Source organism: Aulostomus chinensis, chromosome 9, assembly GCF_037954235.1.
Source record: "Aulostomus chinensis isolate RoL2024-O1b breed Wild chromosome 9, RoL_Achi_v1.0, whole genome shotgun sequence".
Classification (NCBI taxonomy): Eukaryota; Metazoa; Chordata; class Actinopteri; order Syngnathiformes; family Aulostomidae; genus Aulostomus; species Aulostomus chinensis.
Window position 1 is genome coordinate 8,174,730 of NC_141328.1, and position 17,880 is coordinate 8,192,609.

At 39.4% G+C, this 17,880-nt stretch overlaps 1 protein-coding gene across 8 annotated transcripts in view; it reads left to right on the plus strand.

Moving 5' to 3' along the window:
* The window catches only part of dlgap4a (discs, large (Drosophila) homolog-associated protein 4a), a 79,065-nt gene that overhangs the window by 31,344 nt on the left and 29,841 nt on the right, over nucleotides 1–17,880 (plus strand). The window contains exon 2 of one of the 8 annotated variants that reach the window (XM_086213513.1): nucleotides 6,255–6,295. The exons of 6 other annotated variants lie outside the window; for them this stretch is intronic. The gene's annotated coding sequence lies outside the window, so the exon portion shown is untranslated. Of the gene's footprint in view, nucleotides 1–6,254; nucleotides 6,296–12,553; nucleotides 12,777–17,880 lie in introns of those variants that run through there. One more of the 8 variants, XM_086213512.1, reaches the window with a different exon arrangement.

Sequence of the window (17,880 nt, forward strand, 5' to 3'; positions counted from 1 at the left end):
TCTTTAGTATGGAGGTGGGATATGAACAAAGGGGACTTGAGAACCAAGGGCTCAGCAAGATTTGTCACATTTTGACACTCGCTTTGCTCCACTAACCCATGTCACACTAGGTCAACGTAATCCAGCCCATTTGTGCGGCTATGTCCCAGAGCAGACAGGATGATGGAGGCCAGTGTGCAGCTGGTGTGTTAATGTGTGAATCAAAACTCTTCAAAACACCTTTCAGGAATGAAGAAAACTTTAATTAAGTGGCGTTAATATGCGTCCAATTAAATACAGTGCAATGATTATTTATTTTCCTACCTTTATAATTATGTCTCATTACCTAGATTAGCCTCAGTCGCTGTGCTCGATAGTATCACAGCTAAAACAAAACATCACTACTTATTAAATAAGCAAATATGTTTAAATTTGAAAATTCAGACTCTTTGCTAACACACATCTACACCTGGACCGCACACAGTAAGCTGCAAAGCTGGAAAAGTAACTTTGAAAAGCCATCTCAAGTGCATACTCGGTAGCATTATCACCTTCCCTTGGGATGCTCTGATTAACTATTCCTAACCACAGAGATTTATGTGCCGCTTCTTTTACATAATTCCTTATCTCTGCTGCTATGAATAATTCATGTGAAACTGGAAAAGAGAGAAGACATTGTGCGAGAGAGGGCTGGGAGACGAGCGAGGACAACTTGCCTCGTCTTTGTTGTAAGTTTGTCACCTGAAGTAAATACTGTGTTTATAATTATTATATTCAGTTATATAATTCAGTTTTCAACTGAAAAAAATGTAAATCTATTCCGCAGGTTCAGCTTTTAATACATAGTTTTTAATGATATCAAGGATTTTTAGTTTAAATAACACAGTATATAAATTAAATTCATATTTGGATTCATACCTTAATTGTGTTTGGAGTTTGGCATCATTAAAACCTGTTTTTGCCCTACCGCTTGAGGATGGGCACACAATTTAAAGTCACTCAGTCAGTCACTTAGAGTACTGAGTTTGGGTTCAAAGGGGATCTAGTGTCTGAGGGTCTAGCACTGATCTGTGCTGAAAAATAGATGAATCACAATTTGCATCACAATACCATTTAGTCCCTCGATGAGCAGATGATTCATGATACCTCACTGTGATTTGCGTTTGCAGTCGATCTGAATTGATACGATAAAGTTTCAAACAATATTACAATATAATATACAATGAAATCACAAATACAAACAAAATATAATTTGAACATTTCATTTCCGTCCGTCCGTTTAGCTAAAAATTAATTTGAAAATGTAAGGCATTTAATTGTCAATGTGGCATATGAAAACATGCATCACACATGGGTCTTAATCGGGAGAGACAACTGAATGAAAAAGAATGAGTTGTGTTTATGAACACAGATAAACTACAGATTAGTCTTTGGTGCTTCCATCTACAAGGACATCATCCCAGAGCAGCTGTGAGATAGAACCCCCCACAGAATCAAGACACTGGTGGGGATGGCAGTGGGAGATGGCTGTGGATGAGATTGGTAGCAGATGAAGGGACCATCAGCCCCCCAAAGACCAGGCAAAGACGAGGAGGGGGAGGGGCACATGCATAACAGGGGCAAACCGAGACTGAGCAGAAAGAGAAAGACATATTTAAAAAGACAGCAACAATATGACTGGCCAGTATTTAAAATGTGTCATGGTCCTATTGGATGGAAGTGATCAGCTGGAGACTAGACCACGCCTCTGAGTATTTGACGGCAGGAAGTGACTGAGCATGTGCAAGACAGATTAGAGATGAGATGTAAAACTATACACCTGTGTGCAACATATATAATCTTCTGGTCAGAACTTTTGCTTTGCTCGATCGACGCATCAAAACAGGTCACTTGGTCAGGTCATGTACTTTTGCACCCAGATTTGGTTCTGTAAATCAATATCCATCCTCCTCTACCTCTTATCCCACTTTCAAACCTGCTTGTTTTATATTACTAAACGTTCAACCTCTGGTGCCTCTGAGCAAGGCACTTACCTGCTAAAAAAAAATGCTATGTGAGATAAGATCAGATCAAACCTTTTACACACTCACAAAAAAAAACAAAAAAACAAAAAACAACTTGTACCTGAAGCTTTGGGTCACACATCATGTCATGTCAAGTCATGTCAACTAACTGTTTTGCTCAGTTGCTGTCATGGAGGGCTCTCATTTTTGTTGGCTGTGACTGGCCTCTTTTATCACGGGTAGATTCCATCTTAACAAAACATCTCAAGCTAAAGAGATGTTTTCTAAAGCCTCAAAACTGAAATCTTGATGATCACGAGCATGTGTTGTGTGTTTTGTTTTTTGGAATGAGAAACTTGATGTTCACAAGATACTGAAGCCAAACCAATAAACTCGCACCACAAAACCAATCAATATCATGTTTTTTGTTTTTGTTTTTTTTTACATTTAGTTGAGTTTACAGATTTTTTTTTTTTTTTGATGTATTTTCCTCAGAATGCGCTCTCGCTCCAGAGGTCTCCTTTGATTAAAAAAAAATGTATATAAATGAGTGTAATTCTCAGAGAGCTAAACTACATTGATTGCACTTTTGTCTTTAGGGTGCACCACTGAGATGTTCTGGGAAAAAAAAAAAAAGTTAAAGTAGAGCACTAAATGGTCAAATTACTCTCCTCAAGGTCAAGACTGAATTCTTCACACCCACTTTGCAGTAATTTAATTTACTTAAGTCCTGACATAATGAGGACAGGGGTATGCTATACACCCAAAAGAGTCTCCTGAAACATTCTGATTAAGAAATGTTCACTTTGATGAATTTATGTGAAAGATTATTGGTGACAGCCTCACAAACGCACGCACGCACACACACACACACACACACACACACACACACAAAGACTGCGCCCCAACCTTGCTGAAATCAATTCAAAATCCCAGAAAAATAACCAAAATGATTTTGGTTTGGAGATCAGTTTTCTTTTGCCTTCATGTATTTTCAATTTTTACCTCGAACACAAACTCCTTTTTTCTCACTGTCAGTCTTTTTCTCTCTTCCCTGCTTTCTTTATTTTATTTTTCTCACTTCTGCCTTCAAAGTCATTGGTTCAGCCTCATATCTACCAGAGAAAATGTCTTGACAAAATAAGAGACATGGAGACCTTGAGGGCCTATTCATACATATACAATGACAGAAGGTTCGCTAAGGTCTTCTCAGTTCTGAGTGTTTGTGTGTAATCCCAATTCACATAAACCTCAAAAAGCTTAGAAAGAGAATACATTTTCTTTTTTTTGTCTTAGAAAGTTGTTATTCCTAGTTCAACCCTTTACACACACAAGAAAGCAAAAATCTTTTTACTAATGTTTGATGGTTTGGAATGGAACCGGCGTTGGTGCTTTTACAAGACTTGACAGTTGAATATTACTTCAAATCTTTACACACTGTTTAATCCGCCCACCTAAATGATGGAAATTATGTAAAACAGGCCCATCTTAAATTCACAACTGAGATGCAATAAATCCATTCAATATTCATTCAGTAATTGTTGCTTTACTTTCGTGAGTCGCATGATCACTTCTTTTGTGTAGTTTGTGAATGCTTTGTTTGAAATATTTTGGGTAAACAAACTGAAGTGAACCACTTACCGAAATGATCCATTTATGTCTCAGTTCTTTTGAGCTCTCTTGGTTGAGAGTGAGGCAGCGAGCATGTAGAGCTGCTATGATCGAACATGATTTGTTCTCTCCTGTCGCCAGGAGTTAGCCTGGTTCCACTTACAAATCCACAAGAACACAAACACACACTTACAAGTTCCCTGTTGTAGTTCCCTGTAACAGACTTTCCCAATAACAGAAATCTTCCAGATTACGATCCTAATCATGAACGGTGAAGCCACGTTCCAGTTAAGTGAGTCGAACTACGCAGTTGGAGCTCAGGTCAAGCACAGAGTGAGTTGGGGCCCTGAAAAGAACCACTTTGTCCATCACTGGTGTGAGCTGCAGAACTTTCATCATCATAGATCACATGTAGAATGAAGAAATTCAATATCTGGGAAAATATTTGTATGTGGCATGCAATCTGTTGAGTGTTTGTTAAGGGAGGGGTCAGTATTTTTTTTTTCTGTTGGCGTAGCTTATTTGTCTTAATTTTCATTTTTGCTCAGAAGCATTCAAATCTGATTATATACTGTATCAGGCAATTTTGTAGAACAACATCTGATTTAATTTCCGTTGGACATTTGTTTTGTTTTGGTGACATCAACGGTATATTTTTACTGAATGAATACATTCAAGTCTTACATTTAAGTCACTTGAATAGAGGTAGTGCTGTTAGTGGTAGTGCTGGTCGCTGGTTTTGGTTGTCCACAGTAGTTTTCATGTGGTTTAATTTATGTTACAATTGAATAAAAAAAGAAACATAATAGATACCATGCAGCAAAAGGACGAGCTTCAGTTGGTTTTTATGTGCGATAAATGGCTCATTAGATACAAAAGCTGCTTTGAGTTGGAGCCCTGAATGATGCTTTTATGCAGTGGGACAACCCCTTATATGAAATTAATTCAGCGATTCACATCATGAACAGACTTATCTGCATTTTCACTGATTTTTAACACCTTTGACTGGTCTAAGTTGAAGTCTACTGCGTGAAAAAACAAACAAACCATTAACAGAGCTTAATTTTGCTGATATTCAGATCAGGGAGATTAATTAAAGTGTCGGCCACCATCTCTGGAACTCAGAGTCATTTTGATGACTCTTTGACCTTTGACCCATCAACCCAATGGCACAAATGAGACACAGCTTGGGAGGATGTGACACATGATGAAGCTGCATATAAGCTGAGGTCAAGGCTCCACAGAGGTTTAGAGATTCATACTCGCTAATGCTGAACTCCAAAGCCGGCTGCTGCAGTGCTGAGAGGCGGTTTTCCTTGAGCTGATTGGCACAGAGGCCAGAGTTGATGGAGCTATCCGCGGTCCTGACCTCTGGTGCCCTCTGAGCTCTCGCCTCAGTCTCTATAAGCTGAGCAGCTCAAAGCTCAGACCTATTTGAATGATTTGATGTGAGTGTCATTTGATTTAGCTCAGAGATTTTCCAAGTGTGACGCGGGCTTTATGGGGGGAAAACACTGTGAATGTATGTTAAGGAATATTAGTTATCAGAGAACCTCATGTAGAACTGCATTTGTATGTGATTTGGTTAAAGATATGATTAAGAGATGCTGTTGTTCAGGGGAAAGTTTACACTTTTTTTCGGAACAGACTGCTTTCGTATATTTAGTGTATCTGAAACAATGTAGGCGACCTGTCCTGGGTGAACCCTGCCTCTCGCCCGTAGCCGCTGGGATAGGCTCCAGTCCCCCTGCAACCCTTAATAGGAATAATGCAGCAGCATTAGGCTATCTTGACTGTCCGTCGGATCAAATACTATTATGATAGTCCTATAATGGCATTCAGAAGCTATAAGTCAGGTAAGGAAGGGTAAGAAGGACACCTTACTCCAATCTTTACCCAAAGGGGCCAGAGAGAAAGTCATCCTGCCTCTGTGTGTCGAGGCAGTTCAGAAGGTCCTTGTCACCCACCACCATCACGCTGTTGAATCACGCAGACACACACAAGGAACCTTTGACATTTCCTTATTTGCACAAACTTAAAAGAACTAAATGCATAATTTTCATCATTATTCTGACCTTTACTCAATTAACTCAATTTTGTTCTTGTGTTATTTTAATCTGTGTTGTTGCTGTTGTTGCAGTTACAAGGAAATATTCCCCTTTGGGATTAATTAGGTTCCCACTTACATAAACACACACGGGTCAAAATGTAACCTCCATGGTGGAGGTGATCATGTGACGTAATATAGAACGACATCTTTGAAGTAGTCTTTTCTTCTTATGAATATCTCACTGTAGGGGATCATGTACTTTGCATTTGTGGTCATTTATATTTCTGTTTCCACTACAACTAATGGTATTTCACTTTTGTCTATTTAAGAAGCCCTAAAGTGACCATTTATAAGGAGGTTAAAAAAAAAAAAAAAACTACTGTGGCCACAGAATACAAGTTGTTCTCACACGAACACGAAGGAACAAGTTGTATCTCATGATAGATCCAAGTGTGGTATCTTTTGGCCACAAGTTAATCAAAGTTGTTGGATCCAGTTACATCGAATGGCCACAAATGAATTACATTTCAGTCAAAGTTATGTCGTATCATCATAAATGAATCAATCCCTCTCAATTAATCTCGCTCTCTGTCTCTCTCTCTATGTCATAGGTTCAGCTGTTTTGCAGTGAAGCTGGTCTGATCATCATGAGGTTGCTCTGTGTTTGTTCTGTCAATGTTAGAAACTGTTAAGCACAAGCCTGTAATTATCTTCTGGTCAAATTAGAATGTAACGTCCACTTTTGGCCTCATAGTTCTGCTGCCATACACTGACTTAATATTTGAATTTGTGGACATGCAACACAGAGGCTGACACCACAAATCTTGTGAGAGCGGCCTCTGTCTCACCGCCTCCACTTGGCGCATTGTTCCTCTTAATCAAAAAGCCATTTGCAATGCTGCATTAAACCCTCTGATGTCGAAAATGTGACAATTGATGATTACCGGGGGGAAATCGATGACGATAACCTCACTTATTAATGGTCCCATGGTGGGAACAGCATCAGTTGTCAGTTGTTGTACAATTCTGGGAAGCTGGGAAGCAGCAGGAAAGAAGCTTGAGTTTAGAAACAGGTTTATCTCGGGAGATTCAGTCGATGACCGGTATTTCAGAGGGGGACCTATACATAAAACATGCTTTTGTTTCCTTCCTTTTGACATCAAACAGACTAGAAACAAAAAGAAAACAAAACTTGCATTGTATCATTTGTGAAGCCAACTGGAATACAGTGGCTCTGTTTTGTGAGTTTGCTTGTGAACCAGACTTTGTAGTATTGATAGAAGGAGAAACATTAGTATATGGATTCTCTATTAAGAGACCTTTCATGGTCAAAAATATATTAGTTCATTTATTGTTCTTGACCTCTCTTAGGTCAGCGAGGGCCAATGAGCTCAGGGGCATTGACTGTCACGTCTGTGCAGCCATGTGTTCGTCTTCCTATCACTCCTCTCCGGGGGATAAAATCCATATGTCACCTGTAATTCACGGTCTGCTTCTTGTATGTTCCCTCATATGAATAAGTCATCATTATGTGTGCGAACATTGCTGTGAAGCGGTTAGATAAGAGCTCCCGTGTTTGTATATCGTGTGTGTGTGTGTGTGTGTGTGTGTGTGTGTGTATGTGTGTGAGTAGAGAGAGAGATCAGGTGTGTAGAAAGCACAGAGGCCAGGGGGTGGCCTTTACTTATGCATGAGGCAGCGGTTTTCCAGCTGATCACTGATTTGATTTGCTACGTAAGATCCCTTCTGAGATCTGTCGGACAGAAAGTCATGCTGAATAAAAAGAGGCTCTGGGGCGATAACGCTCATGTGCATGGGTTTTGTCAGAATGCATTTGTGGCTTTTTCGGTGTGCTGTTTTAAGTTATTATGATGGGTTTCTGTGCTCAAGACACATTTATTTTCTCTTTATTTAATTTGTTTCAGTTGCTGTCACTTTCTAGACCATCTGGACTCCCTCTGGTCATTCATACCCGGTCTTCGTAAACTATATTCTGACAAGCCATTATTTTGAAATAACAAACCATCAGGACCCCATTCATGATAAATCATGGAAAATAAAGCATTTGTGCATAATCAGTCCCAGATATTTTTTTTCTGCCATTCTGTCTCATCTCAGGTAAACCTGCAGAGCCCCAGGGGGACAATTGGAGGGGGGAAAAAATCGAAGGTTGAAAAACCCAGATAATGTACTTTTGCAAGCTCCTGAAAAAGTTCAGTGAGTGTTCCTTCAACCACAACTTTTTTTCACACACGTACATGAAAAGTTTCGCTGGATCTTGCAAAATAAAATGTTTTACAAACTCCGGTACAGTATAGAACAACCGTTTTGGTTTTTCTTTTCAGCCATCAAATTTTTTTCCCTCTCCAGGTCCCCTTTGGACATGAGCCATTTTGAAGAGATGTAGTTAGATAAATCACAGCTTTCTTTAAGGCATGTGTTATTAACATACATTATTGACATACATTATAAACATGCTACTACCATATAAACATATAATATTGAATACTTAATAACTTCAACCAAACTAGTATAATTAATCGGGCTTTTTTTTTTTGCTTTTATTTAACTTTATCCGTAACCAATATACAAATATTGAGTACTATATGAATACTATGAATCTGGATTTTAACTGAATTCTTGCAGCAGAAGCCCCGAGTCTGGCTGAAATTCATCAAGCTCTTTCATGTGGCTCAATGAAGTTAAAGTTAAGTTAAAAATCTTAATGATATTTAATGGCTTAAACAAACTCACTCAGTTTTTGGCAATATGGGTTTTAGCTAAAAGAAGGCTCCTCGCAAATGTAATTACTGCTTGCAGGGTATGTATTGAAACTAGAATAGGACTTATCAGCATTCAGATTAGGGCTGGGCGATACCAGGAAAACATGCGATGTGCGATTACACTGTTCAGTCTTGCGATGACGATATGACCTGTGATAAATGTATGTATATATTAATTTCTTATTTTTATAGTACTTTAAAGAGCAAGTTTAAAACTGCAACAACAGAATTTCCCCCCGGGGATTAATAAAGTATTCTGATTCTGATATACATATTTATGAAATATCAAAGGGTACATATTAGCTACAATACATTAAAGCATATCTTTCTGTTTTAATATTTACAGCTAACATAGACCACAAACATTTAATAGCCTATGCCCATTGAATAAAGAAATTGAACAGTTGTTTGTATCCAACATATGCTTTAATTTGAACATATTGCATATTGCACAAGGCTCAAACCTGACTGTTGGCAAATTCAAACAATTTCCAAGCCTCTAACTTAAAGATATCTGGGAGAAAACATCACTAAAATAAATTAAACATTTCTCCCATAATAAAGATCGAGACCTGCCGATGCCATCCTCTTGCTAAACAGGTGGCAATTACAGGACTACGATGGAGAAAACTTGAGTAATGTAGAACCACTAGATCAAGAGATAGGGAGATTTATTCATCCCAAAACTCCTTTAACACGTCTCTTATTTCAAGTTCTTGCACAGGAACACCAACATGTTCACTTTGCTAGGTTTCAAGCAGGAGCGCTGACATGTAACCACATTCCCTCACGCGCTCAAGAGCCTCTCGGAGGACGAACGAGTGGCTGCGGAGTCGCGTTTGCTAAACTCACAGAAATGGACGGTTGCTGCAATCCTTTGACGTCATGCGGACTCGGTGTTGTCGGCTGTCTTTGAATTGTTTGTGCAGTTCTTTGTGGTGGTGTTTCAGGTATTGATGAAGACTGGTCGTGATTCCCCTCGCAGTTGCCACGACCGCCCCACGTGTTTTACACCGTACCTGGGCTTGTACGACGTTGTCTCGTTTGAACCCAAAATACCTCCAAATGAGTGAGGAGCTTTTTTTTTCCCGCCACCAGGTCCACCTAATTTTCCTCGCGCTCGCTAGTTTTCTCTGCGTCGTCATCCACGTAACGCGCCTGCCCTCGGCTCCACCAGCTTGCTAGTGTCCGCTATCACAACACACGCCTTGTGGAGATGACACTACACCACCAGTTAATGTCATGGGCCGAACGCGCGGCGAATTTAACAACGTCGCATGTGATTGGTGTATTTTCGCAGCATGCGAAAATGAACTTCTCACCGTGGACACATGACTTTTGCGATGTGTTTATCGCGCATTCTGATATCACGATGACGATTAAAATTCGATTAATCGCCCCAGCCCTCAAGATCATTAACTGTTGTGACACTGGAGTATTTTTTCTATTAATTTAATTACCATTAAAAACATTCATTTGAATAATAAAATAAATAGAAAACAATGCTATTATGTCACATTCAGCAGATTAAAAAATATCTGAATTAATACATTTCAAGTTCGTGTCTCTCACCACCAGATGAACATAAGTTCAATATTCACTCCACCTCCAGCTTTGGCTTTGCCCTCCACTTTATAGTAGTTGCTAAATCATCATCATTTAACTGCTAAGTCTGTCTTTCTGCTGTTTTGTGCAGGTTGTACATTATGCATGGGTACAGTAGGTTTATCAGCTGCCTGCAGCTGGAAATTACACTGTGAGACTGAATCAAAACCATGAGCTGAAAGGCTGCAAAATGCTTTGTAGAGCTGGAGGAAAGTGCAGAGTCAGGAGATAATTTTGTGTGAGTTAGTCACCACCTTCACTGTTTCCTCAGTTTTTGGATATGAACTGTTGGTTGAACAGAACATGCATTGCTGATGAACATTTTTCAACATTGCTTTGCATTGTAGAGACAATGGTCAATGAAAAAATACTACAGGTTAACTGATATTAAATTATATCATTTGTGGTGATAGAGGTGACGTGTGTCACGTGTGTGTGTGTGTGTGTTTGTGTGTTGTATGTTCTCTCCTGCTTGTTCTTTTGTTGAGCCAAGTGGCTGAACATGAAGGTGCTGAAGTTAAAGAGGTGAGCAGAGTCTCATTGTCCCTCCAAAAAGCAATCAAAAGGCCAGAGGAACTGTGTGTGTGTGTGAGAGAGAGAGAGAGAGAGAGAGTGTGTGTGTGTGTGTGTGTGTGTGTGTGTGTGTGTGTGTGTGTGTGTGTGTGTGAACAACAGACAGTGAGAAAAGGGTTTTTGTGAATTTACAGTACACAGCTGTGTGTCTGTGACAAAGGCAGGGAGCTTGTGAGAGAGAGCGGGAGAAGGAAGGAGGGGGAGATAAGGAGGGAAATAGGTATAAGAGAGAGGGAGGAGATGAGGGGATGGTGAGAGAGGAGGAAGAGAGGTGACAGGCAATAAAGCGCCCCATCAATCTGGTAAATGAGTGTCCTTCCAGCAGAAGGCACTTTGAGAAACACTGCCTATTCCATGTTCATCAGTCACAGGTTTAACTCGCATCCGAGCCATCTCATCCCCCCATTCCAGCACTTCCGTATTGAAGAGTGCAGCAATCCAACAAATATTTGGTCTACAGTAGATAGCTGTCCTTGTGCCACCTTGAAAGATAATGGTGTGACTTAAGTCGTATTAATACCACATCAGCACACATCAACTATATGTTTGTCTGCCTGGAGTTTGGTCTGTTGGTGTCACCAGAAAACACAGTTTTTCATGTTGTTTTATGAAAACTAGTGCCATGTCCAATTTTTTGATTGGCAGGTCATGGGTTGTGTGATGTCACAGTGCCACCCAATTATAATGTGATAATTGTTACAACATGTGCCATCCCTTAATGTAGTCCAGTGCGTGTTGTATTAGGGCCAGGGCTATGTGCTGTGTGACGTCATCTCTGACTTTGATCTCAATTTCGTTAACTTCTGTCATCCTGTCATCTTTTATCTCAGACTGCTTTGATCACCACAAACACACACAAACAGTATGGCTAGAATCCTGACAGTCATCGCAGGTCCTAAAGTGTCAGGCCCAAGCCCTCGAACCTGGCATTGCACTTCCTTGAGGCACCAGCAAATCACACACCAAGTCTGGTATTGATTTGATGAACAACTGTTGAGTTTATGGAGTCACAGACGCCTATGACTTCAATGAAATTAGTCTTTTCCCTCAGTGGCTCTATGACATTCAATAACTCTTCATTTTAAACTGCTAGTTTTAAGTCTAACTAGCTTTTTGTTAATGTTAATGTTAAGCTAAATGACCATGAGTAATATGAAACCCATCGGATCTCAAGCCTCATTTTTCTCCAACTGAGGAAACATAACTGACATCGCACATGTTTCATGTTTCTTTAAGTTTGTTTTACCTAAGATGCTCCAGCAGAAAACTAAGCCACAGTGGGCATTTAAAAATGTGAGGCTGCATAAACAGCAATGCAAAATGGCAAGTGTCTATATGAAATATCTGGAAAAAGGCACCTCTCATTGCAAAGCACTGCATAGCCAGATTCATCCTTTCAGCCTGACCTACACACATTCTGTGACTGTACATGAATGTCATCTGATTTCTGCCTTTGGGTTTTCATGATTATTGCCACCGCTAGAGGGCATTTGTTACATAAATATGAACAATTGGAAGACACTTGCATCTACAGCTTACTTTTCTTCACTTCCTTTTGTATCAAAGAACCATGTGCAGTCCTGATGAACCTTTGAGCTCCACTGAATAAAACAGCGTGATTCTGCAAAGTCATTTTTGCTACAAAACCAAATAACAGAATACTCCTTTTCACCAGTGATGACTTACCAATTGACAAAAACACATGGATTAGAAAGTAAAAACAATTGCTGTTTGAACAGTAGCTGTGAGTGCTAATCATGTTTGGTGGACATCAATATGCGGAGATCTCATGTGCCCCAGACTCTGAACATAAACTGGATCGGGTAGAGTTTTGATTGTTCTTCATCAACACGAGACGCATCTACATAAAGAACAGACGCTATGTAAACAAAAGTCACAGATGAATAACCTTCATAAAAACTGAAATCCCAGAGGAGATTTAGGTGCACATTTGGAGAGTTTATGTGTTGCATTCTTTGCTAAATGAAATGCTCTGCATACTTGGATCCTTTTGTAATTGTAATTTTTTTTTTTTGATGTACAATGCTGTTGTCAAGGCCGAGATTTGTTGGTGGGGTGGCCTTAGGATGATGTGGTGTTCGGAACGTAAAGCAAGCTAAGCGTTCGCCATTGCTGCCATGTGCTGTGACTCGACCACGCAATCCCAGAGAGGTTAGTGTTGATGGTGACAGTATTAGCAGGAGTAATACACTTGTGAGATGAACGCTAATGCTCCATTCTGTGTGCACACAATGATGTGAATGTTCACTATTAGTATCAGTAGCAGCAGAAGGAGCGAAATCAATAGACTTTCGAGAATGACTTTAACGATGTTGAATGTTTTGGCTCACGATTATGTTTAAAGTCTGTAAATACACATGCTGGTGCTCCCTGTTATGTAATCATTTTCTCGCCTGTCTTGACACATTCAGGTGCCATATGTTTTCTGTCTTTTACTACTGCTAGGAAAATAATTGTGGATATCCCATTTGATTCAGTGTATGTCTCATTTTAAATGACCAGAATTAATATTTAGAGATTCTCATTGTGTGTCTCCTGGAGAGATTTTACTTAAAAAAGCCATTACAGTGAATAGCAAATGATTGTAGTTTTGTTTTTTTTCACAAACAAGATGTGATCTCCTGTGTTGGAATAAGTTCCCAAACAGAACAAATAAATAATAATTGTTGTTTTTAAGCATTCTTAAAGTATAGTTAGCATAGCAAATAAAAAACTGTAGTAAAGTAGGGTTAGACAGGTTATTAGTTTATGCAATTATCAGGTCTTGAATTCAGTATTTGTGTAATTACTGAGATCGGTTTGTTTTGATTTTAATCTAGTTGTCAATAAAAAAAAAATGTAAAAAATAAATAAAAAATGTGCTACTGTGGCTGTGCTCTTGCTTCATCTCTCTCTGTGAGATATGTCCCAACCACAGCACCAACCTATATTTTTAACTATCGGTCACAAATATTGGTTATTGGCCACATTGATTAGTGAACCAATCATCTGTATCAGCCCTGAAAAGAATACATGAACTGATTCCACTAATCCACAACATGTAATGTGATCAGGAAAGCAGTCAACCTCTAATATCCTCTGTCAGGTGAAAGTCCTCCAGAAACTGTGATTTAATGACCTTATACTGACCTATAAAGGTTACACAGAAAGGTAGTCCAGAAACAAAGATCAAACAAAACGTCAATAGTCAGTCAGTGACGTCAGCTCATGCAGATGTCTGGGCTGCTAAAGTTCACCGCTAACAGTAAAATACTCGGAGCTGTGACTGCTTTTAATAATTGCTGTGATCCTGTGATCAACACACCTATCCACAGCTCACAGCTCTGGGTCTGTGCCCAACAGTAGGCTCCGGGAGACAAGAATACCCAGGAGACCAGCCTAGTTTAACACTCTGTCCTCCAGCATTTAACAGTCCCACAGGGAGAGACTCACTACTTTTCTTTTAAAAGCTACCGTTTGGCTGCAGAGGAAGCAGGAGAAACCTTTACTATGCTCCATGATACTTTCAGCTTTTGTCATATCTTAACTCTCAGTGGACAAATATATACTGTATGAACTCAGAATTTTGGATCTATTGGTAATCTGATTTTAGCTAGCTGGATGTGTATCCTGTAACTGATCATGTTGGCTCCAGAGATCTGCCCGTCTCTTCTGATCTCAGCTTTTCTCTTCCTCCTCCTACTTTCTTTGACTCTGCAGTAGGTCATAATACCGGCCCGACTGCACTCTTTGATTGCCTAAGGTGGCAGCATTACAGTGAAATGATTGCTGAACTAGAGAAGTTGGCCAGAAGATTTTGCACCTTCGCACCATCACTGTTGCCATAGTAACAACCTGTGGGCTTATGGATAATGTAATATTAGACCAATCAAACTGGCTAAAATGCAGTCTCTCAGAAGTAGATTTGGAGTATTGGAATGAATCTATCTGTATAACAGAGGGCCATAAAATATCATTGGGATGTGGTTTTTAAAGGTGCTTTGAAATGGTCAGTCCCATAATACCACTTTTTAAGCAATAGAGGTGATAGTGAGTCACTGTAGTGGAAAAGAGCATCTCTCTGCATCCACAAGCGTGCAATGGTATGGTGATGTAACTTTTGTCATCAGAGGGTGTCACAGAGAGTCTGTGTTCCAGGTAATTTGTTGTGAGTAGTACTACAAGAGATGAATAGTGAATGGAAGTGGGACAGTACATCAGTACATCAGTTTAATGATCAACAATTCCTTTGCACTGATACAGCATTGAAATATCTATGTATTTCACCACCATCTTTGAAATTCACATTCATTTACATTTCTTGTCATGGCACATGACAAGTTTTTCTGCCTGAGTCCATCTCCTTCAAAGATAAAATCATCAAATGATGTAGTTGTGTCTGTACACTTGGTCGTCACTGTTGCACAGACATTTTAGTTCAGCGTATGATATAGCCTCTTATTGATCGCAGGTATCCAAATTGTCCAGTGTCAAAATCGTATCACTGCAGACTTTGTAATATCTGCAAATATCATGTTGCTGTCCAAAGAATCTGTGTATAATCTCATGATGAATCACCTCCCCATCCCTACTAATAAACCCAAATGGGCACCCACTTTACCCAGAGGACTGATGCTAGCAACATCTTTATAATTCTACACTAAAATTACAAAACGCCTCTTCTTCTTCTTGCATGTGTTGCTATCTATTGTCATCATTCAATCTGCAGTGCATATGACCCTTTATGAACCTTATCTGGACACTGTGAATGTAATATCTTCAAACAACAAAATAAGCCTTTTTTTAATTCTGTTTCTTTCCTACTGACAAAGGTCTTTTGTTCATCACTGGAGAGAATATGTACGCGTATGCACATAGATTCTCGACATAACCCCATTGTGTTGGCAAGCACATCATGAGCTTCTTACATCATTTATATGACTGGCAAAGAAGATGAGTCCAGCTGGTCAGTGACACAGTTAATAAATTCCCTTCCTCTGCTGTTTACACTATAGTAGGGTTTATCTTTTTTATATATTGGATGGAAAATCTACTTCTTCCAAGAAGTGGGAAGGAAAAAAGACACACTGTGTATCATAAACTTAACCTCCAGCTGGCAAAAGCTGGAGGAATATCATTTAAACCCACTGACAGATGTTCTATTTTCACTTTGCCTGCTCGTCAGGCTTAGCCACTCATCTCAGCTCCAAGATGACAGCATAGTCAAGTATAAATTACTTGACACTGGTGCTGGCTAAACACTGCCCATCATGCCCTATCTTGGTGGATGCCATTGATCCGTATTTACCCTGGTTCACGTCTCCTGGTGTCAGGCGTACAGTATATGGGATCACAGACCAGCTGGAGAGCACCGACTTATGAGCTCTCTCAGCAGTGAGGTGGCAGTGGAAGTATTTCCAGGCCTCTTCTAAGACCAAGCTACAGTGAATCATAAATGTGCTCTGCAGTATTTAGTGTTCAGCTTCAGTCCATCATCACTACACTTCCTGCTTAAAAATAGGTCTCTAAAGCACTTGACAACATCTGAGTAAGTTTGAAAATGTAATGGCTGATAGAATTCAAATATTTGTTTTAAATCTGAGTGATGACCAAGATATGATTTTATCAGTTTAGTGTAACAGATATTTCATTTATAACAGATGCATGTGGCAAAATTTCTTTCGGGACCAGATTGTGCCAAAAATCCGTCAGTTCTGCTTGTGAGTGCCAAAGACAAGCTAAAGGTTGGCATTTGAGTCACATGACTTTGTTACAGCTCATTCCCCGTGATTATCTTCTCTAAATGTGTATGTCCAGATTGAGTTCTGAAAGATGAGTATATTTTGATTATTGTCGTCAAAACCTCTCCTACTTTTAATCAATTCTCACAAGTTCCGACAAAGAATGAAATGATGTCGAAGTCTCACTTCGTTGTCCAGAGGGGTAATTAATTTCTTGCCAATTCTCAAAATAAAGGTAAAATTTTATCTTGAAGGGGCAAACTGTTACACCACAAAAAATCTAAACAAAATAAATACATTGACGGAACAGAGAATCACATCAGGGATGAATCAATTTAACATAGAGGGGAGTGTCTCGAAACATACCGCAAGTGTATGTGAACAGACACCTAGGAACCCATCAGCTGCAGCCGTATACAGAATTGCTTGCTTTTGCAATAAAGTGTCGTATTGTACCAATAAAGATGTTTGAAATGATAAAATGAACAGAATCTCTGAGTGAAGATCTATTTTACGACTGGGATCAACTGCAGTGACCCCACCACATGACAGAAGTATCATTATATTATCAATGATACATATATAGCACATCTGTACTCCGCTGATGCGAGTAGAGGGCAGAGAAATCATGTGTTGGTGGGACTGTACTTCAGTTGGAACACTCGGGCTGGTCAGGATTAGAGCATTTAAAGAAGGCACCTCTAGCACAAGCTGTTTTAAATATTTCCATTTTTATCTGTGTTTCTGTATTGTGCTGACTGGCAATATATAAATGCACATATGAATTCAAACCTTTTATAAATATGCGAACGGGGTCAGATTCAATTTAGTCTTCTAGGATTTTAGATTTGATTTTCTCAAAAGTAACGTTCAGATTGATCTAGAATATTGTGTCCAGTTTTTAGCCTAATTAATTAGTTTTATATACAGTAAGAGCTATAATGTGATCCTGTGGCTTTTTTCCCATCCGATTATGCCAGTTGCTGGCTATTCAGGCTTTGATGCTCACTCTAATTAGACCGCTTTGCAGCACTTTTTAGAAAAAAAATATCTGCGCATATTTAATATGACCTTGGTGTAATCCTCACAACAAGCTTTTGCTCTTGTTTAAGTGTAGCTATTAATGGACAGATATGCTCCTCCTCTAGCTGTCTGCTCCTCCTTGCCTTGCCGCGGCTCCTCGCACGGCCTGGTCATGTAGAGTATACACCGAATCCTAAATCCTGATACTGTTGGATGCTCTAATCCCTTCACACTACAGAGAGCAAAACGGCATATTAATTCCTACTTGTTTTTAGTGCCGGGGCCAATTTGAGCAGCTAGAGACAGATGCTGTGCAACTGGCTTGATCATTCGTCCCAAAGGATTTATGTGAAATTATCTCTGAGAAATCTGTTTGAAAGCACAAACTGGAATATGATATAGCTGAAGGCTCTTGTGGTTATGGTAATAATAGTGTAACCAATACGTTGCTCTGCATATTCAAATTATTAAGTCAACTGTTTTTATATGTCACAGATGTGGTATTATTTGAT